Below are 23027 nucleotides of genomic sequence, written 5' to 3' on the forward strand. Positions count from 1 at the left end.
CCCCTCCCTGCTCAAAGACCGTAAGCGCCGAGCATAGGCCTAAAATTTGCAGTCCTTCACGGGCAGTAATGACGTCTCCTGCAGAAAGATCTGACTCAAACCACACAATATAGTAAACATATGATGAAACTCTTTGCATGTTAACCGAATTCAGTTTTATAGAACTACCAAATAGCTGAGCTCATTGTTTACAAAACAAAGTCAAAGCGATTTTCAGAAAATAGCCGCGTTTCCGAGAAATGAAAACGAAACCTCTCGCCTATCTATTTTTCTAGACATGATGCAATACTACGGACCAGTAAATTATGTGTCAATTTGTCCATTGAATAAATGTGTAAACTTTCAACCATTGTTCTTTAATTCTTTTTATTTGAAAATTTAACATAAAGGAATTCACCAGGAATACGCAAGGAATACAAAACGTTCACACGCTATCCCCCCAGATTTTTCCCCACCTACCCAGCTTGACCTTCCCCAACTGCCCAGCTTGACCGCACCCGGTGGCCTGCTGCCCAGGTTGACCGCGCCAGGTGGCCAGCAGGCCACCTGCTTGACCCCTACACTCAATACCCCTCAAAACTACACTCAGTTGAACTCCCTATTCACTCTTCCACGCCCCGCCCACCGATGACAACGAACGTCACATGTTTTCAAATTCCGTCAACTTATGTAAACAACATGGCGAGCGATTTCGATCTTCTACAGGATACCTTTTCAATCGCCTCGTTTACTCGTGAATTTTCACAGAACAGTCCGTCAAAGGGTTTGACATACTTCAGAGAAGGTTATGTTCACATAATTTCAGTGGGTAAAAACGCGGAAGAAACAGTAATTATAACTTATTTGTTAGCGCTAGATGCTTTCGCTGCATTTGAAGTAATGAAACACTACATCGTCTAACCATCGAATTGCAGGATCGGCTGCCATCGATGCTTACTGTTCATGCACAGCTGGGTTAATATTACGAAACGTTTTCCGAGTTTTGAATAATTGTTTTGTTACGGAATTGACGATGTTTGTTGTTCGGTGGAAACTGAATAACTATATCACATAATGCTGCGTTGACCGGTTCAATGAAATGTTTCATCTGTTTGCTTGCTTTTGCATCTTCTTTTATTTTACTATTATTTATGATTTACTTATGAAAAACAGTTAAATATTATCAAGAATTTACATTGCAGCTCAAATACCATCTGTGATCTCCATTAAATGTTCAACTTCAGTTATACTTGAATGGATATTGTAGATCTAGATATCTACATTGAGATATTTACATGCATAATTTTTTTTAATGGTAATGGGTTAATTAGATCATTCCAAGTTTTTATTCCACGTCCACCCAAATATCTATTTCTATTAAAAAAAAAAACAACTTGCAAATTAAAAGAAAGAATGTGTACAATGTTTGATAGACATCACCATTTTGACAGTACAGTCAAGAATATGTTAAATGACACACAATAGAAAACTTGGATTATAAACAAGAATATTATTAAGACTCGGACCAAAAAACAATTTCCTGTTCGTAAAACATCTGTTTAATTAGTTACCCAGCCTCTTGTACTATAGTACATATTGTAATTACATAGGATCAGCAACACAATATAATACTTAGTTAAAGGAGTAGTTTATCATAAATAGGACAATAAATTAAGTACCATATGGTTTTTTTTTATTTCCAACAAATAATTCAAAACTATGGAATAATCATTGTTCTTTAAGAATAAATGGTTTACAATATCTGTCTATTTTAATTGTCAATGAATCAGCACAAATTCTTACATTTTCTTAGTTGTGAGCATTCACACATTTCGACGGAAAATTTAAGTAATCTACTAGTTTACATTCATCATACTGTAAGTTTTCCCAAAGTTAGACATAGATTTACTCTCTTATAAAATGTTTATCATTTTAAATAAATTCCTCACATTGTATACATGTAGTACACAATGAATTCACATGCTCTACAATTTTCTCTTCAACCCTGGGTTTTGCCCAAGGGTTAGTAGGGTGCAAACTACCCAACTTTATTGGTGTCTCCATATATATACATATACTAACTGGTGGGAATACACTGACAGAGATACAGAGGTGCAGACATATTTCCCCAGGTTCTTTGGATATCGTGAAACCTTTGTCTGCCATAATGAATTCCCCTTCCAGAATAATTCAAACCACCATCAGTTAACAAAGGAGTTTGTAAAATCCGCTATTCTCTGTAACAGCAACATCTGACATATATCCAGTAAATAATTCACTAACAAATATGATAATAATAATAGCCTTTATTTATCCAAGATAACACAAATTGGCATACAGCTAGTTTCCATTGTGTCCCCTAAAGGATCACAATCCACAAGTCCCCTTTAGGTTGTAGCTGATTTGTAGTCAGAATGTATAATTTGTAACTGTAGTTTTAAAGAAGATTGTATCTGTGATTTCCTTTCTGCACAATCAATGATAACGATGGTTGTTGGGAATTGAGCTTTTATTCAGTTGTCATGTTGTTAATATCATTCCTATAGGACTATATTGAAACACAACCTAACACAACATAAGGTCAATTCAGGCACAGAATATATCACTGATACACTGTGTTGAAATACAAAATCTTGATGCCAAGTCCTTGATTTCAAAATTATGTCTCAGCCTCATCAGTGTTAATAACAACTGCGATTGTTTTGTCATATTTGTTATGTCCCTCCTTTTTTTACACACTGGGAAATTTGCTCAGATGTATAAAAAAAAAAACTCTAACAAAGTACAAAATGTGGCATGTCTCAAATTGATATAATAGAAAAACAACCCTGGTTTTTTTTTTTCTCTTGCTGTAGAGTACTGTTAATGTCAAAAGGGGTGGCCTGTTGGTGGGGTTAATCTTGGGCTTCCATTGCTGACTGGAGTTGCAGATGATGATTAAGTATGCTCTGTTGATGAAAGGCATTTTCTGCTGTTGTTAACTGGTCTTGTAAATTCTCTAACTTGTGCTGCTGTTACAAGTATATCCAATGAATCTATAAAGAAACAACAACAATTTTTTTTAGCATTTGGAAGTAAAACATAGATGCTGAGAGGGGCCATGGAATTTTAAAAGGTGACCTGACCTATTACATGAAAGATCCTATGCATATATTACACCCAACAATTTACTAGCTACTTATAAAATTTCAGTTTGCTCGAATTATTATGAAATCTAAATTCGAATTTAAACCATTTATTACAAAATATATATGGACATAAATTCTATTGATATTTAAAAACTTTGACCACGGAATTAGTCTGATTACTGAAACTTTAGAACTTTATCCCCTGGTATGATCTATTGTAGGAATCATGGAACGAAAACTTTGAATATGGCGCTCTTACAGTCATGTTATGATATGTATGGCTGAGCAGGGAAAATTTAAGACATAAGACCAGAAACTGCATATATATTGGTGTAAACATTAAATGAATTGACCCTAGATATTCTTTTTAATAGATAATATTATAGTAAAAAAAAAAAAAAGTATTGTGTAGCTCTTAGCACAGGTGCTTGGGTTCATGACCCCCCCCCCCCTCCCTTGAATAACCTAGCTACACGAATTGTTATATTCAATGGGGGAAATTCTTAAAAAGAGCTATTTTGGGGTATGCATGACATTGTTGACATGCATTAGTAGGATTTTCAACAAGAAATAATTTAAATCAAGTCGTGCAGGTTATTCGGCCAATTCGGGAGAAGGGGGGGGGGGGGGGGTCCTGAACCCAAGCACCTGTAGCTCTTAGTACATGTATACACATGACATGGGCATGTATTATTATCAGTCCCTGATTTAACTATTACTATTAACTAATACATAATTGTCTGCTAAGACTAACTTACTTTGTGTGCCGGTCCATTCTGCTCTTACTGTGGGGCCTACCGCACGCCTTTATCCAACGTAAACATTAATCTTTATGTGATTTTGGGTTTGGAAATGGGATAAACATTACTTCTAGTATCCTTTCTGGGTAACGTGAATCACTGTTGCATTTCCCCGATGCACACAATTCCACCAATTTTATGAGAACTCGAAGTAATCAGGCTAAAACATCTGTACCTCAAAACCCCCGTCATCATAAGTTTTGACGGAGGTAATGGCGGACAATTCTTCCGCGATTCTGATTGGCTGTGCGGAGATGATAACCGCACCTACCCCTGACGACAGTGGAAGCGTGAATTGGCCCGCACTCAAAACTGCACTCAGTTGAACTCCCTATCGAGGTGCGTTATACTACTGTCCTACCCTTCTTCCGGGCGCCAACATTGCAATACATCTGAATATGCAGTACCTGCGAATGGTTGCATATCAATACGACTGACCATGGTCCTGTTTGCGTTGTTCTTGAGGTCCCATCCTACCCCCGAGACCATGATTTACCCTTTTTCAGGAAGTTATCATGTAAATTTAAACTTTAATAATTCCAATGTTATTTATTATAATTGTTTTGATTGGACAAAAAAATAAAACTGAACAAGAGTTTATACATCAATAAATTCGAAAATGCGATATATTCATACACGCCTGAAAACAAATAACATAGTGCGAGGAAACTATTCAAATTTTTGCAATTGTTAATAAAGTGAATGAATTGGAATTGTAAGAATCAAACATTCTTTTTGAAGAATTTATCGATGTGTAAACTCCGGACATTTTACTCACAAACTTAACACAAAAGTGCTTCGCACTTTTATTCAGTTTGTGAGTAAAATGTCCGGAGTTTACACATCGATAAATTCTTCAAAAAGAATGTTTAATCCTATATTGGAATAGTGTATCTTGAGAAAATACTTGAGATTTCCCTTATGAATTTGCATGTAGAACTTTGATCCGTTATTGTGGTCGTACTCTACCACAGGGGGTCATAGTTCCGGAAAAAACGACTCTACTTTATATCATAAAGCTTTCATATATATTTCAACTTTACTGGAACAGTGGGTCTTGAGAAGAAGATTTTTAAAGATGTTGTTTTACATGAACATGTAAACTTTGATGCCCTAATGTGGCCCTACTTTTCCAACAGGGCCATGATATGAACAATTTGAATTTACACTACGACAGGAAGCTTTCGTGTAAATTTCAATTTTACTGGCCCAATGGTTCTTGAGAAGAATATTTGTAAAGATTTTTAAGATGTACCTACATGTAAAACTTTGATCCCCTATCGTGGCCCCATCCTACTCACAGAGACCATGCTTTTAAAAACTTGAATCTACTCTACGTCAGGAAGCATTGATGTGAATTACATCTTTTCTGGCTAAGTGGGTTTTAAAAGATTGTTCAATATTTCCCTGTATATGACAACGTTTAAGTTTGATCTCCTAGTAAGGTCTCATCCTATCCTGTGCTATTTCAGAACGCTCTCATGTAAAGCTCCACTCTTATGGCCCAGTGGATCTTGAGAAGAAAACTTTTCAAGATTTTCCCTATATATTCGGATGTAAAGATTAGATCCCCTAAAGTGGACCCATCATACCACAGTGGCAATAATTTTACCGTCTTGAATCTACACTATTTTAGGAAGCTCTCATGCAAAAATCTTTTCTGGCCCAGTGGTTCTTGAGAAGATATTCAAATGATGTTACTCTAATTTTACAATTGAAAATGGCTTAGCGGTATTTGGAGACGTATATATATATATATATATATATATATATATATATATATATATATATATATGTAAAGAAATATATAGATGAAAATGTAAAACCATGACGACGATGACAACAAACGCTAGCCAAATTTGGCTCAGCCGAATTAGAAATAGATCATTTTTCTGAACCTTGCTAAAAACCAACCAACAGCGATAGATAACATGGTATCAATCAACAAGAGGCCCATGTGCCACATTGCTCACCTGAGTCACTTTGGCCCATATTTACAAATTTTCCCTATATATTCGCATGTAAAATTTTGATCCCTATCGTGTCCCCAATCTACCCCCGAGGTCCATGATTTTTGCAAAATTGAATCTGCACTATGTCAGGAAGCTTTCATGTAAATGTAAACTCCTATGGCCAAATGGGTCTTGAGAATAAGATTTTTATATTTGCATGTAAAACTTTTATCTCCTATTACGGCCCCATCCTACCCCCGGGGATCGTGATTTGCACACACTTGAATCTGAATATGTCAGGAAGCTTTCATGTAAATTTGGACTTTCCTGGCCCAGTGGTTCTTGAGAAGAAGATTTTTAAAGATTTCTCCTAAATATTTATATGTAAACCTTTGATCCCCTATTGTGACCCCGTCCTACCCCAAGGAGCCATAGATTTAACAAACGTGAATCTGCACTATGTCAGGAAGCTTTCATGTCAATTTCAACTGTTCTAAAGAAGATTTAAAAGATTTTCCCTATACATTTGTATGTAAAACTCTATTGTGGCGCCACCCTTACCCCAGGGGTAATGATTTTTACAAACTTGATTCTCCACTATATCATGAATCTTTCATGCATATTCAGCTCTTCTGGCCCAGTGGTTCTTAGATTTTTTAATAACTCCACCCTATTTTTTGCATTTTTGTGATTATATCCCTTTTTTATACTCTTCATTTTAACAAACTGGAAAGCATTTTACCCAAAGATGCCTTTTGCCAAATTTGGTTGAAATTAGCCCAGTGGTTCTAGAGAAGAAGCTGAAAATGTAGGAAAAATATAGACAGACGGACAGACGACGGACAACAGGCGATCAGAAAATATCACTTGAGCTTTCAGCTCAGGTAAGCTGAAAACATGTAAACCATTCAATTCCTTGTCCAAATGTGGCATGTATTCAAAGTTAAACTGTAAATTGATTATGCTATAATGGCTTACACTCTTTTGAGATCTTCATATGTATATCAGGGCCCATCGCTTTGGCTTGAAGTAGTGCAAACAGGTTTAATTTTTTTATCAACAAATCTTCTAAGGATCTTGGGATGTGCAGACATTTTTCTTTGGTAAGGTTTTGATATCCCCAAAATATGCAATACTCTATCACTGAATCTTCAGACGTCATCATAAGATATGATCCGTAGTCCTTGTCGGTTTTGAGACAGCAAACAACAAAATCAGCCATGACCTCATGTTTGATATTTTCCGACTTAAAGGTAATCGTTTGTCCAGTCTTTCTGAGTATCGCCAACTTTCCAACTAATTCTTTGATGGTTTCTAGATCTTTATGCTCATGTCCTGCTTCTGTCATACAAAATTTCTCTCTTACCTCCGCCAGTTTTCTTTTCCAACTGTCGCTTTTGAGAGTAATGCTGTAACCACTTGACAAAAGGATACAAAATAGAATACTTCGTGCATATGTAGAAATGTTCATCTCTGCAAAAAAAAAAAAAAAAAAAAAAAAAAAAAAAGATCATGAAATCAATCAATATTGTCTGATTTTCGTTATCATTGAAAGTAAAGTTATAAAAAGCTTGCCCTTATGTCAAGAAACGTTTGAAGCATTATTGCTTTTTTGTGTACTTATGTGTCATTCTATGTCAGCATAAAAGAGATGTGACAAACGACCAGCATGGGTTTCAACGAAATTTTACACAAAGTATATCTAATTCAGTGATTTCATCATGACACCTTTAAAATGTGATATGACTTGTGTTTCCATGGCAACAGGACATCAATTTTCTTGCTAACATGTGGGCCTCAATAAATGTTGAATTTTCATATTATAAATGTATATGAATTTATTCATTTTTTTTTTCATTCAAGCCCTTAATTCTATTTTATTGAGATATGCTGATCCAAAATGTACGAAGTTATAAAAATAGACTTAATTAATCTCAAGTGGAACGAGTTAACCCATATTACGTTGACAAATAGTAAAGCTAACTCGTACCCAAAGAGATTCTATTTTAACTATGCATTAAGAATAAATTTGAACCGCATGGTAACAACAGATCTACTGACTTCACCAGGATGAATACGGGCTAAACCCTTACTAGATTTTAATCCTCATCTAGACCCACTCGTCTCATCATGTCCCTAACAGGGGTACTATGACCATTTTTGAACACTTTTTTTTCTTTTTTGAATTCTGTTTGCAATCACCCCCCCCCCCCCAACTTGATTACCTTGACCTTCATAACGGATTGCTTACATGTAAAACCCATTTATCAGTTTCCGTGATTCTATGTTTTTTGCACGTCTACCCTATGCATGATCAGTACGGGAATGTCTGATGTTGATTCAATTCCTAGGCTGCTTATTCTTTGTTTTTGTTTGGAGTTGGTTCACTTTGTTTACTTATTCAAACTTATTATTTACATTATTTTTCTCTCAAATTTTTGTTCATTTCTTATTTCATTTTTATAGTGCTCATTCATTTACATAGCTTTTTTTTTGTTGATATTTTTTCTTCTTTTTATTATCTTTTATAAATTATTTATTCTTAATCAATAATGCATAGTTAAAATATAATCTCTCTGGGTACGATTTTGCTGTACTATTTACATTTACTAATCATCATGCAATGTAATCATGTTTAAATTGTGTCGAATGGGTGTAGAAAGACAAATTATGGTCAAAATTATACCATGAGTGTTGTCACCTAGCAACCAAAAATATTTGTTTGTCAATAAAATTGATTAGTTTGATTGTGATGTTTTTGTAGTAATTTAAAGACACATCCGCTCATGCATTTAGAATTTCCTATATTTGACAGGAATCTAGTGAGAGGGGGCATAATATATATATTCCAGAGAAAAAAGACTGCAAAATTGTGCACTTAAATGACCTTTGGCCCCGTATAACTCTTTGGGGTCATGGGATAACATGACAAACTTTATTAAAAATGTTTCCTGTCCAATTCTTAACAAAATTGGATGTCACATGCCTACCGAAAATGGAGATTCATGCAGATGTAACTGAATTTAAAAATATTGTCATTTAGTTTTTGAAAACCTCTAAAATGTGCCGGTAGAGAAAGGGTTAAACAGGAAGTGGTTTAAAAATGTGCAATATTCAAATTTTGTGAACACAATTTCTCAGAGATGGTTTGATGGATTATCTTGCTATGATATGTCCAATTTCCGTTTTGTAAAAAATCATTTTGTCCGGGGGTAATCTCAAAAACGACTAAAGATGAACAAATGAAATTTTCAGGGGTTATAGAACTCTCAATTTTATAGTGCATGCACATTAATATGTTTATCGCCGTCACTATCGGTCGTCACCGTAAGTGATTGAAAGAATCCCAAATTTCAAACTTGTTTCTTTTAAATTGAAACCTATACTATACTACTCAAAATTTGATAAGGATCATAGATATTTTTCTGTTTAAAAAATTAATAACTGCATAACTGGCATATCAAAAACGTCTTCAACAAACGTGCACGTGCATTTCATGCCATGGGAAATGCGTTTCTCATTACAGTTTATGCTTTTGCTACCATTGCACGATTTTCACTCAGTCATCGGTGTCTGATTCTTTCTAAAATTTCAAACTCACTTGAGTGTTTACACTACGTTTATCAACACAATGTCCCCTCAACGTGTAAGGCGTCACCTGACGACAGAACAACTGGGCAGATGTATTGGAATGCTTGACGCTGGTTATTCACAACGTGACGTTGCAAATGCACTAAACGTCAGCCAGAGCGTTGTAAACAGGGCCTGGAACCGACAGCAAACTTTTGGTACAGCAGCACACCGACATGGGGTTGGTCGACAGAGGTCGACAAACCAACGCCAAGAGCATTATGTGGCTCTTCAGGCACGACGCCATCCCTTCTGTACAGCAACCAGCCTACGTAACGACCTCCTGAACGCCTCGGGGGTGAATGTGTCCACTCAGACGATACGGAATCAGCTTCACAATGCAGGTCTCAACTCGAGAAGGGCATGTGTTCGAGTCCCTCTGACTGTTCGACACCGGCGGGAGCGATTGGACTGGGCTGAAGATCATGTCACTTGGACACAGAACGATTGGGTTCAAGTTCTGTTCACCGATGAGTCCAGGTATTGTTTGGACTTTACAGACAGGAGGCACCGAATATGGCGACGACAACGTGAACGTTTCCATGATGCCAACATCAGTGAATGTGACCGTTATGGTGGTGGTTCCATCATTGTCTGGGGTGGAATCGGCAGGGATGGAAGAACAGATCTTAATGTCCTGGAGAGAGGAACAATGACGGGGGTGCGGTACCGGGATGAGATCCTCGATGTTTACGTCAGACCCTACGCTGGTGCTGTTGACCCTGAGTTCATCCTGATGGATGATAACGCCCGTCCTCATCGCGCCAGGGTGGTGGAGCAGTACCTTCAGCAGGAGACAATTGTCTGTATGGACTGGCCAGCGCGCTCGCCGGACTTGAACCCGATTGAGCATGTATGGAACATGCTGCAGGTTGCCCTTTCACGCCCTAGAACACAACCCACGACTTTGGCAGACCTCGGAAACGCCCTCGTGGAAGAGTGGAACAACCTTCCCATTGGAAACATCCGGGTGCTTATTGATAGCATGGCTCGACGTTGTCAAGCCGTCATTGATGCAAGGGGAGGCCATACCCGGTATTGACACTTCATCGACTAAGTGCAATGATGGACTATTCCAAAAATCTGTGTAATTCTGTCTCTGGTTTGCTGTTAACTTTTTGTAATGAAATGCCTTTTGGTGTTGTTATCAGATTTCAAGCATTCCGTATTGATAAAAGTTCATGCCGTTCATGAATTTTCATTCATAACCTGCGTAAACACGTTTCTGAGTCAAATTTATGTCTTTTGTTATGTTAGTGGTAAATTACACACATATAACCCAGTGATCCTTATCAAATTTTGAGTAGTATAGTTTATTAAGTCTCTTTCAAGGTATCAAAAGAATATTCTAGTCAAAATGGCTACTTCCGGTTTCTCGATAAAATACTCGTATACCCCCACCCCAATCAATCTCGCTTGTATTTCAAGTGTTTGATATGATTTTCATATATGTTTATAACAGTTTCAAATGCTAAAGCTTTGACAATTTTTGTTTTCAAAACCCACTTCTGGTCGGTAGTAACCCAATACTTTTTTTTTTCTTTTGTCTACTTCTTTTTCTTGAGAACTCTTTCAAATAGAGACATTAAACTTTCAGGGAATATAGACAGTAAATAGTGGGATTTATGGGAAAATACATCTGAATAGTACTTCCGGCCGTCACCAGAAGTTACGAGAAATGAGTAAAAACTTCGATAACACACTTCTCATTTCTTGTTAAGGGACAATCTCTAATATATTTTAAAGATTCTCATAACAACAGGAAGCTGTGTACTGGAAGTGGTCTAACGGAAGACCTACTCATTACTGAGTGTCTAGTTATTATTATCATTAAGGTCTTCCGTCTCAACGAAAGACCCTATTAAGGTCTTCCGTCTCAACGGAATATCTGATAGTGATTCTTATGTTTCTTTTCCTCTATTATTATTAGGGTCTTCCATCTTCAGCGGAAGAACCTTCTATTATTCTATTGTTGATTTTTCACTTTTATTATGTCTCCGAACACAAAGTGTCGAAGACATATTGATTTTGCTCCGTTTCTTATTATTAACGTCTTCCGTTCTTCACGGAAGACCATATAGTGATTCTACTGTTTCTCATTATTATTAAGGTCTTCCGTTACCAACGGAAGACCTTCTAGTGATTCTACTGTTCATTATGTCTCCGAACACAAAGTGTCGGAGACATATTGTTTTTGCTCCGTTTCTTATTATGTCTCCGAACACAAAGTGTCGGAGACATATTGTTTTTGCTCCGTTTCTTCTTATTATTATTATGTCTCCGAACACAAAGTGTCGGAGACATATTGTTTTTGCTCCGTTTCTTATTAAGGTTTTCCGTTCTTCACGGAAGACCTTAAAGTGATTCTACTGTTTCTTATTATTATTAAGGTCTTCCGTTCTTCACGGAAGCCCTTATAGTGTTTCTACTGTTTCTTATTAAGGTCTTCCGTTCTTCACGGAAGACCTTATAGTGATTCTACTGTTTCTTATTATTATTAAAGGCTTCCGTTCTTCACGGAAGACCTTATAGTGATTCCACTGTTTCTTATTAAAGTGTCGGAGACATATTGTTTTTGCTCCGTTTCTTATTATTCTTATTATGTCTCCGAACACAAAGTGTCGGAGACATATTGTTTTTGCTCCGTTTCTTATTATGTCTCCGAACACAAAGTGTCGGAGACATATTGTTTTTGCTCCGTTTCTTATTAGGGTCTTCCGTCTTCAGCGGAAGACCCTTCTATTATTCTATTGTTGATTTTTCACTTTTTAAGGTCTTCCGTTTCCAACGGAAGACCTTCTAGTGATTCTACTGTTTTTTCTTCTTCTTCTTCTTATTTTTTTTTTCCCTTTCGTCTCCGAGACCGTTGGATGGATTTTCCTGAAACTTTCACAGGTTATAGGGAACGATGGTACCTCGAGGCATTTTTTTCATTTTTTTCAAAATTCACTTCCGTTCGTCAGATACCTCCGATTTTCTGGTTTTTGAAAGAAACTTTGTCCGGGGGTAAACTTGAAAACCACTAAAGATAATCGAATGAAACTTTCAGGGATGATAGATCTATTTTCTCTATGGTGCATGCACGTAATATTTTTTGTCGCCGTCACTTCCGGTCGTCACCGGAAGTGATCAAATAAATCATCAATTTCAAACTTTTTTCTTTCAAATTGAAACCTACTTTGGTTTACTATATCTCGTTCTAATTCTCAAAAAATGTTGACCCCACCGGAAGTTGAATCTCTAACTTCCGGTTATATCAAAGAAAGACTATTCATTCTCTCATTTTTCAGTGCCATAAATCTCGGTCATGAAACTAGTTAATGAGTTGAGTTTTACATATATTATGGTCACTATAAATGTCTAGAGTAACCTCAAATATTTTTGTAAAATTTACTTCCGGTCGGCAAATACGGCTTATGAGCTGTTTTCGTTGTCAATCGTTTTTCTCAGAAACGGTAAAAGATAGAGTCAATAAAATTTCAGAGTTAATAGATTTCACTTTGTAGGGGTGCAGTAGGGGGGTAAGAATGTCAGCTGTCACTTCCGGTCGTCACCGGAAGTGATTAATAAATCATAAATTTCAAACTTTTTTCTTTCAAATTGAAACCTATATAGGTTTCTTAGGTCTCGTTCTAATTCTCAAAAACTATTGACCCCACCGGAAGTTGAATCTCCAACTTCCGGTTATATGAAAGAAAAACTATTAATTCTCTCATTTTTCAGTGCCATAAATCTCGGTCATAAAACAAGTTAAGGATTTGAATTTTACATATGTTATAGCCATTATAAATGTCTAGTGTAAATTGAAATATTTTTGTAAAATTCACTTCCGGTCGTGAGATATGGGGTGGACATATTCAAACCTTGTTTTTTCAGTTTCTCAATAATGAATATAGATAGACGCTTGAAACTTGTAGAGTTGATCAACTAACATTAGTCCATTGTACAAATACATTCAATTTTTTCGTCCGTCACTTCCGGTCTATACCGGAAGTATTTGAAAAATGTCGATTTTCCGATTTCTTCGAGTGATTTCTCAGAGATGGTGGATAGATTTTCTTGAAATTGTCAGGAATAATGTCTTATGAAAGGACCTTCCTATAACTATTTTTGTTTTTACAAAATTCACTTCCGGTCGGAAAATATGGGCGATTTTCTGTTTCTCAAAAGGAATTTTGTCCAGCATTTTTCTTGGAAAAGGTAAAATATAGGTTCATCAATTATTCAGGAATTATAAATCTCCGTTTGCAGTCGTGCAGTTGAGGGTTGAACATGTCGACCGTCACTTCCTGTCGTCACAGGAAGTGATGGAAAGAATCGCAAATTTCAAACTTTTTCTTGTAAATTGAAACCTATACTAGTTTATTAAGTCTCTTTGAAAGTGTCAAAAGAATATTGATTCCGTTGGTAGTCAAAACAACTACTTCCGGTTTCTTGATAAAATACATTTTTACTTTTCATCTCTTTGTCACCATAAATCTCGCGTATATTTGAAGTCTTTCATATGATTTTCACATGTCATAATAAAAGTATCAACTTCTAGAGTTTGGATCATTTTGTTTTTCAAAATTGACTTCCGGTCGGTAGTAACCTACTACTTTTTCTTTCTTTAGTCTACTTCTTTTTGTTGAGAACTCTTTCAGAGAGAGACGTGAAATTTTCAGGGAATATAGACAGTAAAGAGTCGCTGTCATTTATAGGAAAACGCATCATAAAAGTACTTCCGGTCATCACCGGAAGTTACGAGAAATGAGTAAAAAATTCGATAATACATTTCTCATTCATTGTTAAGGCACATTTTCTGATATATTTAAATGGTTTTCGTAGGAACAGAAAGCTCTTTACCGGAAGTGATCTAACGGAAGACCTACTCATTACTAGTAATGAGTTTCTAGTCTTATTATTAGGGTCTTCCGTCTTCAGCGGAAGACCCTTCTATTATTCTATTGTTGATTTTTCACTTTTCTTCTTCTTATTATTATTATTCTTTTTTTTTCTCCTTACCGATTTTTGTGCAGAAGATTTCTCGGAGATGGCTGGATTGATTTGCTTCAAATTTTCAGGATTGATGCGTTGCCATTTGAAGTTTATACCGCCGTTTCAATTTTTGAAAAATCACTTCCGGTTGGAAGTTATCCCCCTTTTATCGATTTTCAGATGACCATTTTGTCCAGACAAAAACTCAAAAACGATAAAAGCTAGAGTGCTGAAATTTTCAGTGATGTTAGACGACATGTTGTAGTTGTGCACCTGGGTTTTCAAAATTTCCGGAAGTGCCTAGTACGGAAGCTCGGTAGGGGTCGAAAATGGAGTTTTAAAAAGTGTCCAATTTTTTTCCACGTTTTGAATGATAACTTTTTACTCGTAAATATTTTGTTTAGACATATATAACAAAACTTGTACAGTTTATTGAGATCTTTTGTGCCATATCAAGAAATGGGCCCATGGGCCTCATGGCTCGCCTGAACCATTGAATTTCTGTTACAATGATTAACTTTTTTCTCACGAAACTTTTGATAAGACATGTAGAATAAAAGTTGTTCAGTTTTGCAAGTTCTATCTATTGATATCTAAAAATAGGCCTCCGGGCGTCATGGCTCGCCTGAACAGTCGAATTTGTATCGCAATTAATAAAATTAATAACTTTTTCCTCGAGAAACTTCTGACAAGACATGTAGAACAAAAGTTGTTCAGTTTCGCAAGCGTTAACTAACAATGTTAAGAAATAGGCCTTCGGGTCTCATGGCTCACCTGAACAGTTGGGTTATTGTTGCAATCTATAACATTTTTGTCAAGAAACTTTTAATAAGATATCTATAACAAAAGTTGTTGAGATTTGCAAGATCTTTCGAACAACATTATGAAAAAGGCCAACGGGCCTCATAGCTCGCCTGAAGAGTTTGATTAGTGTCACAATCAATAACTTTTTTCTGGAGAAACTTTTGATAAGACATGTAGAACAAAAGTTGTTCAGTTTCGAAAGCGTTAACTAACAATGTTAAGAAATAGGCCTGCGGGTCTCATGGCCCACCTGAACAGTTGGGTTATTGTTGCAATCTATAACATTTTTGTCGAGAAACTTTTAATAAGACATCTAGAACAAAAGTTGTTCAGTTTTGCAAGATCTTTCCAACAACATCATGAAAAAGGCCAACGGACCTCATGGCTCGCCTGAACAGTTTGTTAGTGTCACAATTACTAACTTTTTTCTCGAGAATCTTTTGATAAGACATGTGGAACAAAAGTTGTTCAGTTTTGCAAGATCTTTCAAACGATATCAAGAAAAAGGCCCACGGGCCTTATGACTCGCCTTAACAGTCTGATAAATGTCGCATAACTTTATACTCGTAAATATTTTGTTTAGAGATATATAACAAAAGTTGTATAGTTTATTGAGGTCTTCCGTGCCGTATCCAGAAATGGGCCTATGGGTCTCATGGCTCGCCTGAACCATTGAATTTCTGTTACAATGATTAACTTTTTCCTCACGAAACTTTGATAAAACATGTAGAATAAAAGTTGTTCAGTTTTGCAAGTTCTATCTATAGATATAAAAAAAGGCCTCCGTGCGTCATGGCTCGCCTGAACAGTGGAATTTGTATCACAATTAATAACATTAATAACTTTTTTCTCGAGAAACTTTTGACAAGACATGTAGAACAAAAGTTTCGCAAGCGTTAACTAACGATGTTAAGAAATAGGCCTGCGGGTCTCATGGCTCACCTGAACAGTTGGGTTATTGTTGCAATCTATAACATTTTAGTCAAGAAACTTTTAATGAGACATCAAGAAAAAGGCCCACGGGCCTTATGACTCGCCTTAACAATCTGATAAATGTCGCAATCAATAACTTTTTTCTCAAGAGAATTTTGATAGGACATGTAGAGCAAAATTTGTTCAGTTTTGCGAGATATATCTAGCATTATATATAAAAAAAAAAAGATAGGCCTCCGGGCGACATGACTCGCCTGATCAGTCGAATTTGTATCGCAGTAAATAACATTATTAACTTTTTTCTCGAAAAAAGGCTGACCTCTCTAATTAGTGCCCGAGAGGGGCAGAGAGTCTTTAATTTATAACACTTAAATGATTAATATTTGTAAAACATTACTGAAGCTAAATTCTACGTTTAGACAATATATTTGTATCATTATTTATGAACGAAAATCTCAGTCAAATTCTTATCTCATCACATCTAAAATTGGACGGAAGACCCACTCGTTGCTCGCAACGAGATCGCATCTAGTTATTATTATTATTCTTTTTTTTTTCTCCTTACCGCTTTTTGTGCAGAAGATTTCTCGGAGATGGCTGGATCAATTTGCTTCAAATTTTCAGGATTGATGCGTTGCCATTTGAAGTTTGTACCGCCGTTTCAATTTTTGAAAAATCACTTCCGGTTGGAAGTTATTCCCCTTTTATCAATTTTCAGATGACCATTTTGTCCAGACAAAAACTCAAAAACCATAAAAGCTAGAGTGCTGAAATTTTCAGTGATGTTAGACGACATGTTGTAGTTGTGCACCTGGGTTTTAAAAATTTCCGGAAGTGCCTAGTATGGAAGCTCGGTAGGGGTCGAAAATGGAGTTTTAAAAAGTGTCCAATTTTTTTCCACGTTTTAAATCAGAACTTTTTGCTCGTAAATATTTTGCTTAGACATATATAACATAAGTTGTACAGTTTATTGAGATCTTTCGTGTCATATCAAGAAATGGGCCCATATGCCACATGACCCGCCTGAACCATTGAATTTCTGTTACAATGATTAACTTTTTTCTCACGAAACTTTTGATAAGACATGTAGAATAAAAGTTGTTCAGTTTTGCAAGATCTATTTAATGACATCTTAAAAAAGGCTTCCGGGCGTCATGGCTCGCCGGAACAGTCAAATTTGTATCGCAATTAATAACATTGATAACTTTTTTCTCGAGAAACTTTTGACAAGACATGTAGAACAAAAGTTGTTCAGTTTCGCAAGCGTTAACTAACGATGTTAAGAAATAGGCCTGCGGGTCTCATGGCTCACCTGAACAGTTGGGTTATTGTTGCAATCTATAACATTTTTGTCAAGAAACTTTTAATAAGACATCTAGAACAAAAGTTGTTCAGTTTTGCAAGATCTTTCGAACAACATCATGAAAAAGGCCAACGGGCCTCATGGCTTGCCTGAACAGTTTGATCAGTGTCACAATTACTAACTTTTTTCTCGAGAATCTTTTGATAAGACATGTCCAACAAAAGTTGTTCAGTTTTGCAAGATCTTTCAAACGATATCAAGAAAAAGGCCCACGGGCCTTATGGCTCGCCTTAACAGTGATAAATGTCGCATAACTTTATACTCGTAAATATTTTGTTTAGACATATATAACAAAAGTTGTACAATTTATTGAGATCTTACGTGCCGTATCAAGAAATGGGCCAATGGGCCTCAAGGCTCGCCTGAACCATTGAATTTCTGTTACAATGATTAACTTTCTCCTCACGAAACTTTGATAAAACATGCAGAATAAAAGTTGTTCAGTTTTGCAAGATCTATCTAATGATATCAAAAAATAGGCCTGCCGGCGTCATGGCTCGCCTGAACAGTCGAATTTGTATCACAATTAATAACATTAATAACTTTTTTCTCGAGAAACTTTTCATAAGACATGTAGAACAAAAGTTGTTCAGATTCGCAATCGTTAACTAACGATGTTAAGAATAAGGCCTTCGGGTCTCATGGCTCACCTGAACAGTTGGGTTATTGCTGCAATCTATAACATTTTAGTCAAGAAACTTTTAATGAGACATCTAGAGTAAAAGTTGTTCAGTTTTGCAAGATATTTCAAACAACATCATGAAAAAGGCGAACGGTCCTCATGGCTCGCCTGAACAGTTTGATTAGTGTCACAATCAATAGCTTTTTTCTGGAGAAACTTTTGATAAAACATGTAGACCAAAAGTTGTTCAGGTTTGCAAGATCTTTCAAACGATATCAAGAAAAAGTCCCACGGGCCTTATGACTCGCCTTAACAGTCTGATAAATGTCGCAATCTATAACTTTTCTCTCAAGAAAAATTCCATAGGACATGTAGAACAAAATTTGTTCAGTTTTGCGAGATATATCTAAAATGATATCAAAAAATAGGCTTCCGGGCGGCTTGACTCGCCTGATCAGTCGAATTTGTATCGCAGTAAATAACATTATTAACTTTTTTGTCGAAAAAAAGCTGACCCCTTTAATTAGTTGCCGAGAGGGAGAGAGAGTCTTTAATTTATAACACTTAAATGATCAATATTTGTAAAACATTACCGAAGCTAAATTTTTCGTCTAGACAATATATTTGTATCATTATTTATGAACGAAAATGTCAGTCAAATTCTTATCTAATCACATCTAAATTTGGACGGAAGACCCACTCGTTGCTCGCAACGAGATCGAATCTAGTTATTCTTATTTTCTTCTTCTTATTATTATTATTCCTCTTCTTTCCGAGAAATTTGTCCGCTCGATTGTATGAAAGTGGTTTGACAGATCCACTTCAAACTTTGTGAGCTGATAGGGGGTCACTAGGAGGGGTGCATTCAACTTTTCAAATTTTCAAAATGGCCGCCGTTTCAAGATGGCGGCCAAAAAACGTCAAAAACTCAAGGTTGTCGGATTTCAACCAAATTCAATTTCTAGGGTACTTTAGTGACCTCAAGTCCATTTCCACCATCAAAAATTTTTTTTGAGCCGCCATTTTCAAAATGGCCGCCATATACCGAAATATTTCAAAAAGTTGAAATCTTTATAACATTTGGGTTCTGGGGTAAATTGAGGGTCCACAATTCATTACTAACATCAGTATTTCCTTCCAATCAATTTTCAAATGTTTCAAAATGGCCGCCATTGAAGAAAATGGCGGCCAAATTACAAGTCCGTCGGATTTCAATCAAATTTAGTTTCTAGGGTTTTTAGAGGATCCTGAGTGCATATCCGGTATCAAAAACCATTTCTGACATGGGGAGGTGTTCGGAGACATTTGTGTTGGCATCCCAACACAGTTATAGCTCGTTATTATTATTTTCTTCTTCTTATTCTTATTATTCCTCTTCTTTAGTGAGAAATTTGTCCGACCGATTTTGTGAAAGTGCTTCAACAGATCCACTTCAAACTTTGTGAGGTGATAGGGGGTCACTAAGAGGGGTGCATTCAACTTTTCAAATTTTCAAAATGGCCGACGTTTTAAGATGGCGGCCAAAAAACGTCAAAAACTCAAGGTTGTCGGATTTCAACCAAATTCTATTTCCTGGGTACTTTAGTGACCCCGAGTCCATTTCCACAATCAAATTTTTTTTTTGAGCCGCCATTTTCAAAATGGCCGCCATATACCGAAATATTTGAAAGTGTTAAAATCTGTACAACATTTGGGTTCTGGGGTAAATGGAGGGTCCACAATTCATTTCTAGCATCAGTATTTCCTTCCAATTTATTTTCAGATTTTTCAAAATGGCCGCCATTGAAGAAAATGGCGGACAAAAAATCAAGTCCGTCGGATTTCAACCAAATTTAGTTTCTAGGGTTTTCTGAGAATCCTGATCTGGCATCAAAAAGCATTTCTGACATGGGGAGGTGTTCGGAGACATTTGTGTTGGCATCCCAACACAGTTATAGCTCGTTTTTATTATTTTCTTCTTATTCTTATTATTCCTTTTCTTTAGTGAGAAATTTGTCCGACCGATTTTGTGTAAGTGCTTCGACAGATCCACTTCAAACTTTGTGAGCTGATAGGGGTCACTAGGAGGGGTGCATTCAACTTTTCAAATTTTCAAAATCGCCGCCGTTTCAAGATGGCGGCCAAAAAACGTCAAAAACTCAAGATTGACGGATTTCAGCCAAATTCTATTTCTAGGGTAATTTAGTGACCCCGAGTCCATTTCCACCATCAAAAATTTTTTTTGAGCCGCCATTTTCAAAATGGCCGCCATATACCGAAATATTAGAAAGTGTTAAAATCTCTACAACATTTGGGTTTTGGGGTAAATGGAGGGTCCACAATTCATTTCTAGCATCAGTATTTCCTTCCAATCAATTTTCAAATGTTTCAAAATGGCCGCCATTCAAGAAAATGACGGTCAAAAATCAAGTCCCTCGGATTTCAACCAAATTCAGTTTTTAGGGTTTTTTGAGATTCCTGAGTGCATATCTGGCATCAAAAAGCATTTCTGACATGGGGAGGTGTTCAGAGACATTTGTGTTGGCATCCCAACACAGTTATAGCTCGTTATTATGTCTCCGAACACAAAGTGTCGGAGACATATTGTTTTTGCTCCGTTTCTTATTATTATTATTTTCTTCTTCTTATTCTTATTATTCCTCTTCTTTAGTGAGAAATTTGTCCGACCGATTTTGTGAAAGTGCTTCGACAGATCCACTTCAAACTTTGTGAGCTGATAGGGGGTCACTAGGAGGGGTGCATTCAGCTTTTCAAATTTTCAAAATGGCCGCCGTTTCAAGATGGCGGCCAAAAAACGTCAAAAACTCAAGGTTGTCGGATTTCAACCAAATTCAATTTCTAGTGTAACTTAGTGACTCCGAGTCCATTTCCACCATCAAAAAAATGTTTTGAGCTGCCATTTTCAAAATGGCCGCCATATACCGAAATATTTCAAAGTGTTGAAATCTTTACAACATTTGGGTTCTTGGATAAATTGAGGGTCCACAATTCATTTCTAGCATCAGTATTTCCTTCCAATCAATTTTCAAATGTTTCAAAATGGCCGTCATTGAAGAAAATGGCGGCCAAATTACAAGTCCGTCGGATTTCAACCAAATTTAGTTTCTAGGGTTTTTAGAGGATCCTGAGTGCATATCTGGTATCAAAAAGCATTTCTGACATGGGGAGGTGTTCGGAGACATTTGTGTTGGCATCCCAACACAGTTATAGCTCGTTATTCTTATTCTTTTCTTCTTATTTTTCCTCTTCTTTAGTGAGAAATTTGTCCGACCGATTTTGTGAAAGTGCTTCGACAGATCCACTTCAAACTTTGTGAGCTGATAGGGGGTCACTAGGAGGGGTGCATTCAACTTTTCAAATTTTCAAAATGGCCGCCGTTTCAAGATGGCGGCCAAAAAACGTCAAAAACTCAAGGTTGTCGGATTTCAACTAAATTCGATTTCTAGGGTAATATGGTCACGCCGAGTCCTTTTCCACCATCAACTTTTTTTTTTGAGCCGCCATTTCCAAAATGGCCGCCATATACCGAAATAGTTCAAAGTGTTAAAATCTCTACAATATTTGGGTTCTGGGGTAAATGGAGGGTCCACAATTCATTTCTAGCATCAGTATTTCCTTCCAATCAATTTTCAAATGTTTCAAAATAGCCGCCATTGAAGAAAATGGCGGCCAAAAATCAAGTCCGTCGGATTTCAACCAAATTCAGTTTTTAGGGTTTTTTGAGAATCCTGAGTGCATATCTGACATCAAAAAGCATTTCTGACATGGGGAAGTGTTCGGAGACATTTGTGTTGGCATCCCAACACAGTTATAGCTCATTATTCTTATTCTTTTCTTATTTTCCCTCTTCTTTAGTGAGAAATTTGTCCGACCGATTCTTTGAAGATGCTTCAACTGATCAACTTCAAACTTTGTGAGCTGATAAAGGGTCATTAGGAGGGGTGCAATCAACTTTTCAAATTTTCAAAATGGCCGCCGTTTCAAGATGGCGGCAAAAAAACGTTAAAAACTCAAGGTTAACGGATTTCAACCAAATTCTATTTCTAGGGTAATTTAGTGACCCCGAGTCCATTTCCACCCTCAAAATTTTTTTTTGAGCCGTCATTTTCAAAATGGCCGCCATATATCGAAATATTTCAAAGTGTTAAAATCTGTACAACATTTGGGTTTTGGGGTAAATTGAGGGTCCACAGTTCATTTCTAGCATCAGTATTTCCTTCCAATTTATTTTCAGATTTTTCAAAATGGCCGCCATTGAAGAAAATGGCGGACAAAAAATCAAGTCCGTCGGATTTCAACCAAATTTAGTTTCTAGGGTTTTCTGAGAATCCTGATCTGGCATCAAAAAGCATTTCTGACATGGGGAGGTGTTCGGAGACATTTGTGTTGGCATCCCAACACAGTTATAGCTCGTTTTTATTATTTTCTTCTTATTCTTATTATTCCTTTTCTTTAGTGAGAAATTTGTCCGACCGATTTTGTGTAAGTGCTTCGACAGATCCACTTCAAACTTTGTGAGCTGATAGGGGTCACTAGGAGGGGTGCATTCAACTTTTCAAATTTTCAAAATCGCCGCCGTTTCAAGATGGCGGCCAAAAAACGTCAAAAACTCAAGATTGACGGATTTCAGCCAAATTCTATTTCTAGGGTAATTTAGTGACCCCGAGTCCATTTCCACCATCAAAAATTTTTTTTGAGCCGCCATTTTCAAAATGGCCGCCATATACCGAAATATTAGAAAGTGTTAAAATCTCTACAACATTTGGGTTTTGGGGTAAATGGAGGGTCCACAATTCATTTCTAGCATCAGTATTTCCTTCCAATCAATTTTCAAATGTT

The 23027-nt window shown here is 36.5% G+C and overlaps 1 protein-coding gene and 1 long non-coding RNA gene across 2 annotated transcripts in view; one reads left to right on the top strand and one right to left on the bottom strand.

The window, feature by feature from the left end:
• The window catches only part of LOC125677887 (uncharacterized), a 534764-nt gene that overhangs the window by 229112 nt on the left and 282625 nt on the right, over positions 1 to 23027 (top strand). The gene's annotated exons all lie outside the window — the stretch shown is intronic.
• Positions 2268 to 4121, bottom strand: LOC130053362 (uncharacterized). The gene is made up of 2 exons (XR_008801920.1): positions 3866 to 4121; positions 2268 to 3014 (listed from the first exon to the last, which is right to left on the bottom strand). It is a non-coding gene; the product is annotated as an uncharacterized LOC130053362 (long non-coding RNA).

Source organism: Ostrea edulis, chromosome 3 (assembly GCF_947568905.1).
Source record: "Ostrea edulis chromosome 3, xbOstEdul1.1, whole genome shotgun sequence".
Classification (NCBI taxonomy): domain Eukaryota; kingdom Metazoa; phylum Mollusca; class Bivalvia; order Ostreida; family Ostreidae; genus Ostrea; species Ostrea edulis.